This window comes from Chrysochloris asiatica, unplaced genomic scaffold (genome assembly GCF_000296735.1).
Source record: "Chrysochloris asiatica unplaced genomic scaffold, ChrAsi1.0 scaffold00491, whole genome shotgun sequence".
NCBI lineage: Eukaryota > Metazoa > Chordata > Mammalia > Afrosoricida > Chrysochloridae > Chrysochloris > Chrysochloris asiatica.
The window spans coordinates 944,908-956,690 of record NW_006409009.1 but is presented as its reverse complement, the minus strand read 5'-3'; positions in this window follow the sequence as shown (position 1 = coordinate 956,690).

Genomic DNA, 11,783 nt, shown 5'->3' with positions numbered 1-11,783 from the left:
ATAGCAGGGTTGGCTTTGGCAAAATCCCTTAGCTTCTGTTTATCCTGGAATGTTTTGATTACACCATCATATTTGATTAACAGCTTTGCTGGGTAGAGGATTCTTGGATTTTTTATTTCAGGGTTTTATATATGTCTCCCCATTGCATTCTTGCCTGCATGATTTCTGTTGAGAAATCAGAGCTTAATCTGATTTGCTTGTCTTTGTATGCAACATTTTTCTTTTCCCTAGCTGCTTTCAAGATCCTGTCCTTGTCTTTGATTTTGGAGAGCTTGATTATTATATGTCTTGGTGATTGACTTTTAGGGTCTATCCATCCTGGAGTTTGTTGAGTTTCTTAAATGCCAATCTTTTCACTTTTCAGTATGATAGCAAAATTTTCTTCCAGAAGCTCTTCAACTATCTACTCTGTGGACTTGTGTGATTGTTCCTGTTCTGTAATGTCAATAATTCTAAGTTATTCCTCTTCATGTTATCCAACATGAATCTTAGGCCTTCTTCAGATTTTTTTATCCTTTTTTGTGTTTGTTCTTCTATTTTAGTAGTGTTGAGAGATTTATCTTCTAGCTCACAAGTTCTGGCTTCTATCTCTTCAGTTCTACTCCTTTGTCTTTTCAGTGTATTGTCCATTTCTGATATTCTATTATTAATCATTTGGACCTCTTTCAGTAGGTTTTGAATGGTTTCCAGTGCTGTATCTATCTTATTTGATTCTTCCTTTAGCACTTTCCTGACTTCTTCCTTTTTTTCTCAACTCTATTATATAGTGTTTTGATACATTTTATAATCATTCTTTTCTTTTGGTTTTCTGGTGCCAATCTTTGTATATATACTTGACTTTTCCTTTCAAGTTGTTTTTTGAACTCTTTCTGTTCTTTTCATTCATCATTTAGTCCAGTAACTTTAGCTTCATTCAAGAACAAGTTTAAAAGTCTCTTCTGTCCCCTACTTTGGTATTTTCATTCTTTCCTTTCTTTCATTTGCTTTGTTTGTGCATGATGTTGTGGATATCATCCCAGAACTCATCTGGTTTTACATTATTAGTGTCTATTTGCTAAAGCAAATCAAAGAATGAAGAGGTAAAAGAGTTGAATAGAAAATTTCAAAAGGTAGCTCAAGAAGAAAAAGTAAAATATTATAATGAAATGTGCAAAGAACTGGAGTTAAAAAATCAAAAAAGAAGAACAGCTCACCATTCCTGAAGTTAAGGGAACCTAAGAAATGTTGAAGTCTCACTAGCAATATTGATGGATTCCATTGACAAAATAGTGAATGATGCACAATTTATCACCATCTTCCTACCTTCGTTGTGGGACGACCCCACAAAAAGCAGCCTCCAAGTTGGCCAGTGAGGGAGAAAGGTTAAATATTCTTTTGATAATATTTTAAAATATAATAAAAATATAAGCCATTGTCAGAAAGTCATGGATTGAATTTTTTAATATTTGGAAAAGAAACAATTGAAACTATTTCAAAATGCTCTGTGGAAGATTAAGGCTAAGACTGAGATAATTGGAGTTTCTTATAGTAGGTTAGTGGCACTGTGGGTTAATGCACTGGACTACAAGGTCTATTTGAACTTCAAGGTCAATAGTACAAGCTCACAAGCCACTCTTTGGAAACTCTGTAAAGGATCACTAAGTCCGAACTGACTTGACGTCACTTAACAACAACAATATCATACCATATTTTCCAGGTATGTATGCTAGAGATGATGGAAGGGTTGGGCAGAGGGTTGCACAAAGGATTACCACAGCCTGAGCACCAGCTGATCCTGTAGCAAGATGGAACAATGACCCATGTGCTTCTAGGTAACTTGGTGCTAGTAGCATGTTAAGCCTGGTGGTATGATTTCATAGATGCCCGTATGGGTGCATTTCTCTGGCCTTTGGGGGAACTTGGTTGGCCAATTAGAACTATCTAATACTCCTGGTATGATAATGTGGGTCAATGCACTAGACTGTAAAGTTATTTGAATCACAACATTGGTGGCTCAAGCTCTCCAACTGCTCCTAAGGAACTATATATAGGGTCGCTAAGGGTCAAAACTGACTTGACGGCACTTAGCAACAACAACAAAATTCAAGTAAGAGATCTGCTCCCAATTTCCAGAAGTGTCTTTCATGCTTTCCCTGAAGGAAGGAGATTAAAATGGCCTGAGCTCTGTGGTCTGTCAGTCAGATTGTGGGCAAAATGGATGTGGCTGCAGTTATAGTGGCCTCATCCACTTCAAAGGCTTCTCCAGCCTAGTGCATGCTGACCTGTGCAATTCTAGGCTACAGCATGTTGCCCTGGCAGGAGTAACTTATGAATTAGAAAAAGTTGCTTCATTCCACATTGGATAAAGCAATTTGCAGATCAAAGAATTAATCCAGCAAGAGACAGGCTGTTTTTGAAATTCAAGGATAGTAAGGTAAGGGCTTGCTGTTAGGAACCAAACTTCTGCATCAGCAGGATCCAGGATGAAATCTGAGATTCAATAGAGTGCATTGTGTTGACAAAGACACCCAGTTTCTATGCCAATATCTGTTTGGAGGCAAGTCATCCAACCCCACACCCTTTCTATTATCTGCAGTTTGTCTTGACATCAAAGATAAATACACCACTTTTTGATAGCTATTAGGAACCTTTGACATAGTTCCATCCACTCTTTTCTCCACTGATAACATTAATAAACTAGTAAATATCAGACATAGCAGTGGTTCTATAAGATAAACACTGGACTTTGAACCACAAGATTGTCATTGTGCGTACATCAGGTGTTTCCTGATAGGTAGATAAGACTTTCTGCTGTCACAGAGACATTTTTGTTTTTGTTGTTAGCTGTCATCAAGTTGGGACCAATTCATAGCGACCCTGTGTACAACAGAAAGAAACACTGCCCAGTCCTGGATCAACCTCAAAATTGTTGAGGTTGAACTGGATTGCAGAGCTTGATGGAAGATAGGGTAGAGGTTCAGTGAAGATCTTCATCAGCAATAACAGAATACCAGGTGAAGCGGGTTCAGGGGAGAGATCAAAAACTCTGAATCACATATTAAGAATGTTTAAAAAGTTTGAAGGCTTATAGCTAGTGGAACTTGTAGCAGAAGCAAGAAATCTCGAACTTTTGCACCTGCTGGGCTCAGTGGCCAGAAGCCAACAACTTAGGTGAGACCAAACGGCAAGACCAAGTAGGGGAGCAAGCTGCCTTGCCACAGACTAATGCCTGTGGGATCTCTGGAGGCAAGGGAGGACAATAGTTTTTTGTTTGTTCTGATTTTTTTCAGTATCAGTTAAATGGCCTCTCACTGTCTATGCACCATTCTGGTGATTCAGGGGGTGCCTGAGCGAGTAGACATCCCCACCCCCACTACGGGAGGGTTCTTCTACCATGCATGAACTCAGATTTTCTCAGTGTTTAAAGGGGCATTCCCCCTTAAAACCAATTGGCAATGCAAAGTGGCCACAGCTAGCCCTGACCAGTTTATTAATAAGGAAAAGGGCAGAACACGGGTTGTGGAGTGGTAGAGAGACTAAAAACAACTCAGTCAAAAAATTAATCCTGAGGTACAGCAATACAACCAACATTGGTATCTTGAAATTTATCAGGCAGCCTTGAAGGTAAGAAGCTGAAAGAGGATATTAAAGGCATACTCCTATTAGGCTAAGGTTTTTTTTTTCTTCTTTTAAATTTTTGTTTTATCTCTCTCTCCTCTTTTTTCTGTGATTATAAACTATGGTATCCAATCGGTTTTGGTTTATTTATTTATTTATTTTGCTGTTGGTGTTTTTTGTTGTTGTTGTTCCCCCTTTTACCTTTATGGGACTTTTTCATTCCCTATTTACCCAAGAACAGACAGCAATTGCTGCCATATAGATAAGCTACTATCACACCCTATAAAACCCCACAAACCAGGCAAGAACCAATACCAACTACCATAAACCAGAGAGACAGATAACACCTATGAAAGTTACTCTGAGTTAAGTTGCTTAACATCTACCTGGAGGCAATTAGAAATCATGAAAATACCAAAATACACACTCAATTAAGTATTAAGGCCACAGATAAACACTGAATATGTCCAAGAGTAAAAATAGATGACCATATCAGCACATGTCCAGAAACAAGAAAAATGTCTGAGACAAATGACCTAGAGGTAGACCTAGACTCCATTCTGGAAGGAGAACAGACCTTGGAAATGCCTAAGAAGGAATTCAGAAAAATGATTATAAAATATTTCAAAACACTTTACAATGGAGTTGAGAAATATAAGGAAGAAGTCAGGAAAGCACCACAGGAACAATCAAATAATACAGATACATCATTGGAGCAATTCAAAACCTACAAAAAGAGGTCCAAATGATTAATAATAGAATTTCAAAAATAGACAATACACCAAAAGGGCAAGGGAGTCGAATTGAAGAGATGGAAGCCAGAATTAGTGAGCTGGAAGATAAATCTTTCAATACTACTAAGATAGAAGATTAAACAGAAAAAAGGATAAAAAAAAAACAGGAGAAGGTATAAGATTCATGTTGTACAACACAAAGAGGAATACCTTAATAATTATTGGCATTCAAGAACAGATAGAATCAAACAAGTCCACAGAGGAGATAGTTGAAGATCTTCTGGAAGATAATTTCTGAAACAGCCTGAAAAGTGAAAAGATAAGCTTTCAAGAAGCTCAGCAAACCCCAGGAAGGACAGACCCCAAAAGAAAATCACTAAGACTTATCATAATGAAGCTCACCAAAACCAAAGATAAGGAGACAAGCCTGAAAGCAGCTAGGGAAAAGAGAAACATTGCATTCAAAGGCAAGCAAGTCAGATTAATCTCGGATCTCTCAGCAGAAACCATGCAGGCAAGGATTCAATGGGAAGACATATATAAAACCCTGAAAGAAAGAAAAAAAAAAAATCTGCCAACCAAAAGTCCTTTGTCCAGAAAAGCTATCAATCAAATATGATGGAACAATCAAAAGAGTCCAGGATAAACAGAAGTTAAGGGATTTTGCCAAAGCCAACCCTGTGCTACAAAACATCCTAAAGGTAGTTCTATGGACTGATAAACAACAAGAACAGACAACAACCAGAGATTTACACACATGGGAACACCTCCTGGAACTCAATTGACAAATGGAAGAGCTAAGAACTGAATTAAACTATAAGAACAAATTCAGAGGATCTGTGAGGTCAGTCTTTGATCAAAACAATTACAGTGTAAAAGAAGGTAATCACATAGGAACAGAGATCCATATGGTGAGAAGATCAGGGAGGTTACAAGATAAAATAGACCTTGCTAAATGGAGAGAAAAGTTAATGGAATATAAAGAAACTGCAAAGAAAATTAACACTTCACAACATACCAAGAAAATTAATATCCAAGAAGAACATGGAAACATTAAAACTATGAGGAATTGACAAGAAATAACATGAACACCATGAACTTAGCACAGGAAGACACATAGAACAAAGAAAGCAGCAGCACCACAAAAACAAACAAACAAACATAATGGCAGCAATTAATTCATACCTATCAATAATTACACTGAATGTAAAAGTATTAAATGCACCAATTAAGAGACGGAGGGTGGCAGAATGGACAGGAAAACAAGATCCTTCAATATGCTGCCTGCAAGACACACCTCTCACACACAGAGACAAAAACAGATTAAAAGTCAAAGGATGGGGAAAAAATATACCAAGCTAATTGCAATAAAAAACGAACAGGAGTGGCAGTACTAATCTCGGAAAAAATAAACTTTTAGGCAAAGCCCAACAAAATAGATAAAGATGGGCATTGTCTTATTATTAAAGGGACAATTGAACAAGATGACATCACCATAATAAATATCTATTCTCCCAATGAAAGAGCTTCAAAATATATAAAGCAAAACTAATAGATTTGAAACAACACAATCAGCCAACTGGACTTCATAGATGTGTAGAGAGCATTCAACCCAATAATAGCACAATATATGTTCTTTTCCAGTGCACATGAAATATTATCCAGATTAGACCATGTGTTAAGCCAAAGAACAAACTTCCATAAATTCACAAATATGAAAATACTACAAAGCGGCTTCTCAGAGCACAATGCTATCAAACAAGAAATCAACAATAGGAAGAACAAGAAAATAAAGTCAAATACACGGAAACTGCTGAAAAGTGACTGGGAAGTAGAAGAAATAAAACGTGAATTCACAGAGTTCCAAGAAACAAAGAACAATGAAAACAAAACATACCAAAATCTTTGGGACACTGCGAAAGTGGTGCTGAAGGGATAATTTATTGCAATAAATGCACACATCCAAAAAGAAGAAAGAACAAAAATTAACACATTAACACAGCATCTACAACAATTAAAAACAAACAGAAGGGACATAAAGCCATCAAAAGAAAAGAAATAAAAAAAGATTAGAGCAGAAATAAATGAGATAGAAAACAGAAAAAAACTATAAAAAGAATCAACAGGACAAGAAGCTGGTTCTTTAAAAGGATTAACAAAATTGAGAAATCATTGTAAACCTAACAAAAAAAAGAGGGAAAAGACAGAAATAACATGCATTAGAAACCACATGGGCAATGTCACAATGGAATCCAACAAAATCGAAAGGATAACAACAGAATACTATGAAGAGTTGTACTCCACCAAATTTGAAAACTTAGAAGAAATGGATACATTTTTAGAAAAACATGACCTACCTAAACTCGCACAGAGTGAAGTACAAGACATGAACAGACGCATAAAAAAAGAAGAAATTCATCATTATCAAAAAACTCCAAACAAAAAGAAGTCCTGGCCCAGAAGGCTTCATTGGTGATTTCTACCAAATATTTGGGAAGAAGTGTCATCAATTCTACTCAAAATATTCCAGAATATAGAAGACTACGGGAAACTTCCTAATACATTTTATGAAGCAAGCATAACCCTCATACCAAAACCAGGGAAGGACATCATGGAGAAAGAAAATTATAGACCAATATCCCTCATGAATATAGATGCAAAACTTCTCAACAAAATCCTAGCCAACAGAATCCAGCAACACATCAAAAAATAAATTAAAAAAACATCATGATCAAGCCAAATTCATATCAGGGATTCAAGGATGGGTTAACATTAGAAAAATGATCAATGTATTCGGCCATATAAATAAGAAGAAAGAAAAGAACCACATGATCATATTGATTGATGCAGAAAAGGCATTTGACAAAATCCAGCATCCATTCCTAATAAAAACACTCAACAAAGCAGGAATTGAAAGGAAATTCCTCAAAATTATATAATTAAAAGCATATACAAAACCAACAGCCTATATTACTCTCAATGGAGAGGAACTGAAAGCCTTCATTCTGAAAACAGGAATCAAAAGGATACCATTTATCACCACTTCTAGTCAATATAGTGCTGGAAGTCTTAGCAAGCACTATATGGCAAGACAGGGAAATTAAAGGCATCCATATTGACAAAGAAGAAGTAAATCTCTATTTGCAGATGATATGATCCTATACATAGAAAACCCCAAAGACTCAGTCAAAAAGCTAATATACCTCACTGGGAGATTCAGCCAAGTGGCAGGGTATAAGATCAACATACAAAACTCAATAGGATTCCTCTATACCAATAACGACAGCACTGAAAAAGACATTAGGAAAGCAATACTATTTATAATAGCTTCCCAAAGGATGAAATATCTAGGAATAAATGTAACCACAGAAACAAAGGACCTATCAAAGAAAACTACAAAACACTACCACAAGAAACCAACAGAGGCTTACAATAGTGGAAGAATGAATATACCATGCTCCTGGATAGGACAGCCTAACATTGTGAAAATGTCAATACTATCCAAAGCAATTACACATATAATGCAATCCCAATCCAAATTCTTATGGCATTCTTCAAAGAAATGGAAAAACAAAACAAAACAAAAAAACTATTACTATTTACATGGAAAGAAAAGAGACCCAGGATAAGCAAAGCACTGCTTAAAAAGAAGAATAAAGTTGGAAACCTCTCACTCCCTGATTTCAAAATTTATTACACAGCTATAGTGGTCAAAAGAGCTTGATACTAGTATAATGAATGATACATTGATCAATGGAACCGAATTGAGATTTCAGAAATGAACCCATCCACATACAACGAAATGATTTTCAACAAAGTACCTAAATGTATTGCATGGGGAGGTGATAGTCTCTTAAACAGATGGTACAGAGAGAACTGGAAAGTGATATGAAAAGGATTGAAACAAGACCTTTACCTCAGACCTTATACAATAACCAACTCAGCATGTATAAAATACCTAAATGTGAATCCTAGAATTATGAAGGCCATCAGTGAAAAAATAGGGATAAATATATGATGGCTCTAATTCATGGCATACTCAGACTACTAAACATTTTGAAAACTCTACAAACAAAAGTAGACAAAATAGATGAGTGGGATATATTAAAAATTAAAATTTATGTGCATTAAAAGATTTCACTAAAAGAGTGAAAAGGGAACCCAGAAAATGAGAAAAAAATATTTTGCAATGACACATTGGACAACAGACTAATTTCAAAAATATATAGGAAACTACCACACCTCCACAAGAAAAAGACAAATAACACAATTAAAAATGGGCATGGGACATGAACAAACACTTCACCAAGGAGGAGATCCAGATAGCCAAGAAACATAGGAAGAAATTTTTATAACCACTAGCCATTAGTGGTGGTGGTTATGTGCCATGCAGTAGATTCCGACTCATAGCGCCCCTGTACAGAATTTCTGAGGCTGTAAATCTTTACTGGAACAGAAAGTCTCATCTTTCTCCTGTGGAACAGCTGGTAGTTTTTAACTGCTAACCTTGCGGTTCGCAGCACAATTCATAACCACTACGTTATCAGAGCTCCTTTAGAGAGATGAAAATCAAATCAACAATGAGATATCATCTCACACCAGCAATAACAGCAAAGAAAAAAAAGTAGAGGACAATTAATTTTGGCAAGGATGCGGACAGACTGGGATGCTCCTGTATTGCTGGTGGGAATGCAATATGGTCCAGCCACTCTGGAAAGCAATATGGCCCTTCTTCAGAAGGTTGGACATAGAAATACCTTATGACCCAGAAATTCCTCTACTTGGTATTTGCACACAAGAAATATGCGCCATAGCATGAGTAGATAAATGCACACCAATGTTCATAGCAGCACTATTTACAATAGCAAAAAGATGGAGACAGCCTAAGTGCCTATCAACTGAAGAATGTATAAACAAACTGTGTAACATACACAAAATGGAATATTATGCTACCTTGAAGAACAACAAGGAATCTGTAAGCCACCACATAACATGGATGAACCCTGAGGACATTTTGTTGAGTGAAATTAGTCAGTCACAAAAGGAGAAATATTGCATAGGACCACTATTATAAAAGACTAAGAAAAAGAACCCATACTTAAGGGGGGAGGGGAAGTAGCTTTGCTGGTTATCATGATGTGAGGGGTGGGGTGAGGTGAGGGAGGGGAAAGTGGAGCAGAGAGTAGGGACTAGACATAGGATTATTTGGATGCTGGGGAGGGGGGCAATACATAAGAAGGGGGAGGCAAATGAAAGAACAAGGTGGATGGGAGAAGTTAGACAGGTTTGCATGGGCTAACTGAGACAGAGGTAAATAATCATGTGTGCACAACCTTGGAACAACAAGGCTCTGGAATATGGGGATTGAGGCAAGGTTTGTACAAGGGGGTAAATACTGTTCAGATGCTTGGCTGTCTTTTGAATCCTGGTTTCTCTAGCATACCTTTGAAAAATCTGCACTTTAGGGGGAGAGAAAGGAATAGCCAGAAATATCACCATAGAAAGCTTATAAGTCTGTCTTCTGCCTATAACTGATTGGAATACCTAAAATGAGTCTACAACGTGTTCATTCAAGGAGGCTTCCTGCAGAGCCTTTGCATTGCATAAGACTATATTTAGAAAGAATCCTGAACCCCATTCAGAGTCTTCTGAGGTGGGAAATTTCCACTTGAAAGGACAAGCAGACCAACCTGGAGTGGCTGGAAAATCAGAAGATACTTCTTGTAAGAAAGACCAACAGGAAAAATAAAACAATAATGGCAGTTGACTGACTACTACAAGAACAAGAAAGTTGTTCATCCAGGACATATCAAGGCAAGTGGCCAGGTCCCCTCAGGAAAAACCCCCTTCCAAGACTAAGACTCAAGGGGACTTCATGATCAGGCATGCAGTCTGACTGGTGACCACTTTGGTCACCGATAAGGGGAAGTGAGGGAAAAACAGCAATGAAGCTGTGACCTAACTGTGACCATGTACAGTGAGCTCCTGTGAATATGGTAGAGACCTGGTTGGCCAGCTGTATGGCAAGATCTGAGGACTAATGGGCTCAGAGGCAGTGGCATAGTTACAGAAGACTAGAGTAGGGATTGAAGTGTCCAGCTGATAAGAAGTAAGGGGATATTCACAAGAACACCCATACTTGCAGATAATATCTTCTTGACCTGGCTTCAGTGGCTGGATGATCAGGACTTGACTAGAAGAAGAAAGAAGAGGGAAAAAATGAGTATTCTGATACAATTTGATGAACTTGACCTACACCTATGGTTGAACTTATGGTGTTGGAGGAGAACTTGTCATGGCCTGCCAAAAGAACAAACAGATCTGTGTTTGAAGAAGTGTAGCCAGAGTGCTCCTTGGAGGCCAGAATGGCCAAACTTTGTCTCTCATTCTTTGGACATGTTGTCAGGAGGGAGCAGTCGCTGGAGAAGGATACCATGTTTGGTAAGGTGGAAGGTCAGAGACACAGAAGAGACCCTCCAGCGAGATGGATTGGAAAAGTGGCAGCATTAATGGACTCATGGGTGGTAACAATTTTGTGGTTGTCCCAGGATCTGACAGTGTTTCATTTTGTTATACATAGGGTTGCTATGAGTCACTACCAAGTCCATGGCAGCTAACAACAACAGCAAATGGATGCAGTAGCTTAAAAGAGGGAACAAATATTTATAGTGAGAATCATTCCCACCCCATTGGTACACAGGGTAGACAGGTTTGGGCAACTTGGACATGGCTTAAAAAAATGGAGGGCTACAAAAGCAAGAAATGACTGGTGTTCAAATTTTCAATTGAGAACGTACATGCGTAGGGCACGGAGGAAGGTAGACTCTCCACTGAATAGTATCAAATCTATCTGGGTGAGGCTGATGAAAGGAGACAGGGATAGGACTCTTGTGGTGCAAAAGTGAATAATTTCCATCAGAACTGACTGTGAGGGTTGGAAATGTAAAGGTAGAGAATTTGTAGCAAAAGGAGGGGAGTGGTTGACTTTGCAGTCCATGAACGGAGTCCTGGGACCATCAAGGGAGAACAGCAGAGTATGAGACCCTACCCAGAGAAACAGTGATGCCAGAGATGGAGGCAGAGATGATAACATGGAGAGATGGAGCGGACTCTAGACCCAGAGAGGGAGAGGGGCTGTGTGCTGTCGACCATGGGGCTTGCTTGTGGGGTGTACCCTTTGGTTGTTTGATGATGCATGGAGGGGATTGTAATCATGTTAATGAAACTACAGAAGACTATAAGTGGATTTGATCCTGCAAGTTGACATATCCCAGAATACTCCCAGTATCATATTAAAGATGTGAAAAAGGTAAAAATTTTCAGTCATGGAAACTCAATGTTGAAATGCATTATAGCTGCAAAAATTTTGAAATAAAACAGAAAAGGTTGCTGATATTAGGTTTGCCATCTTATTTACCTCATATACCAATAAATATGACACAAATGTTGCAA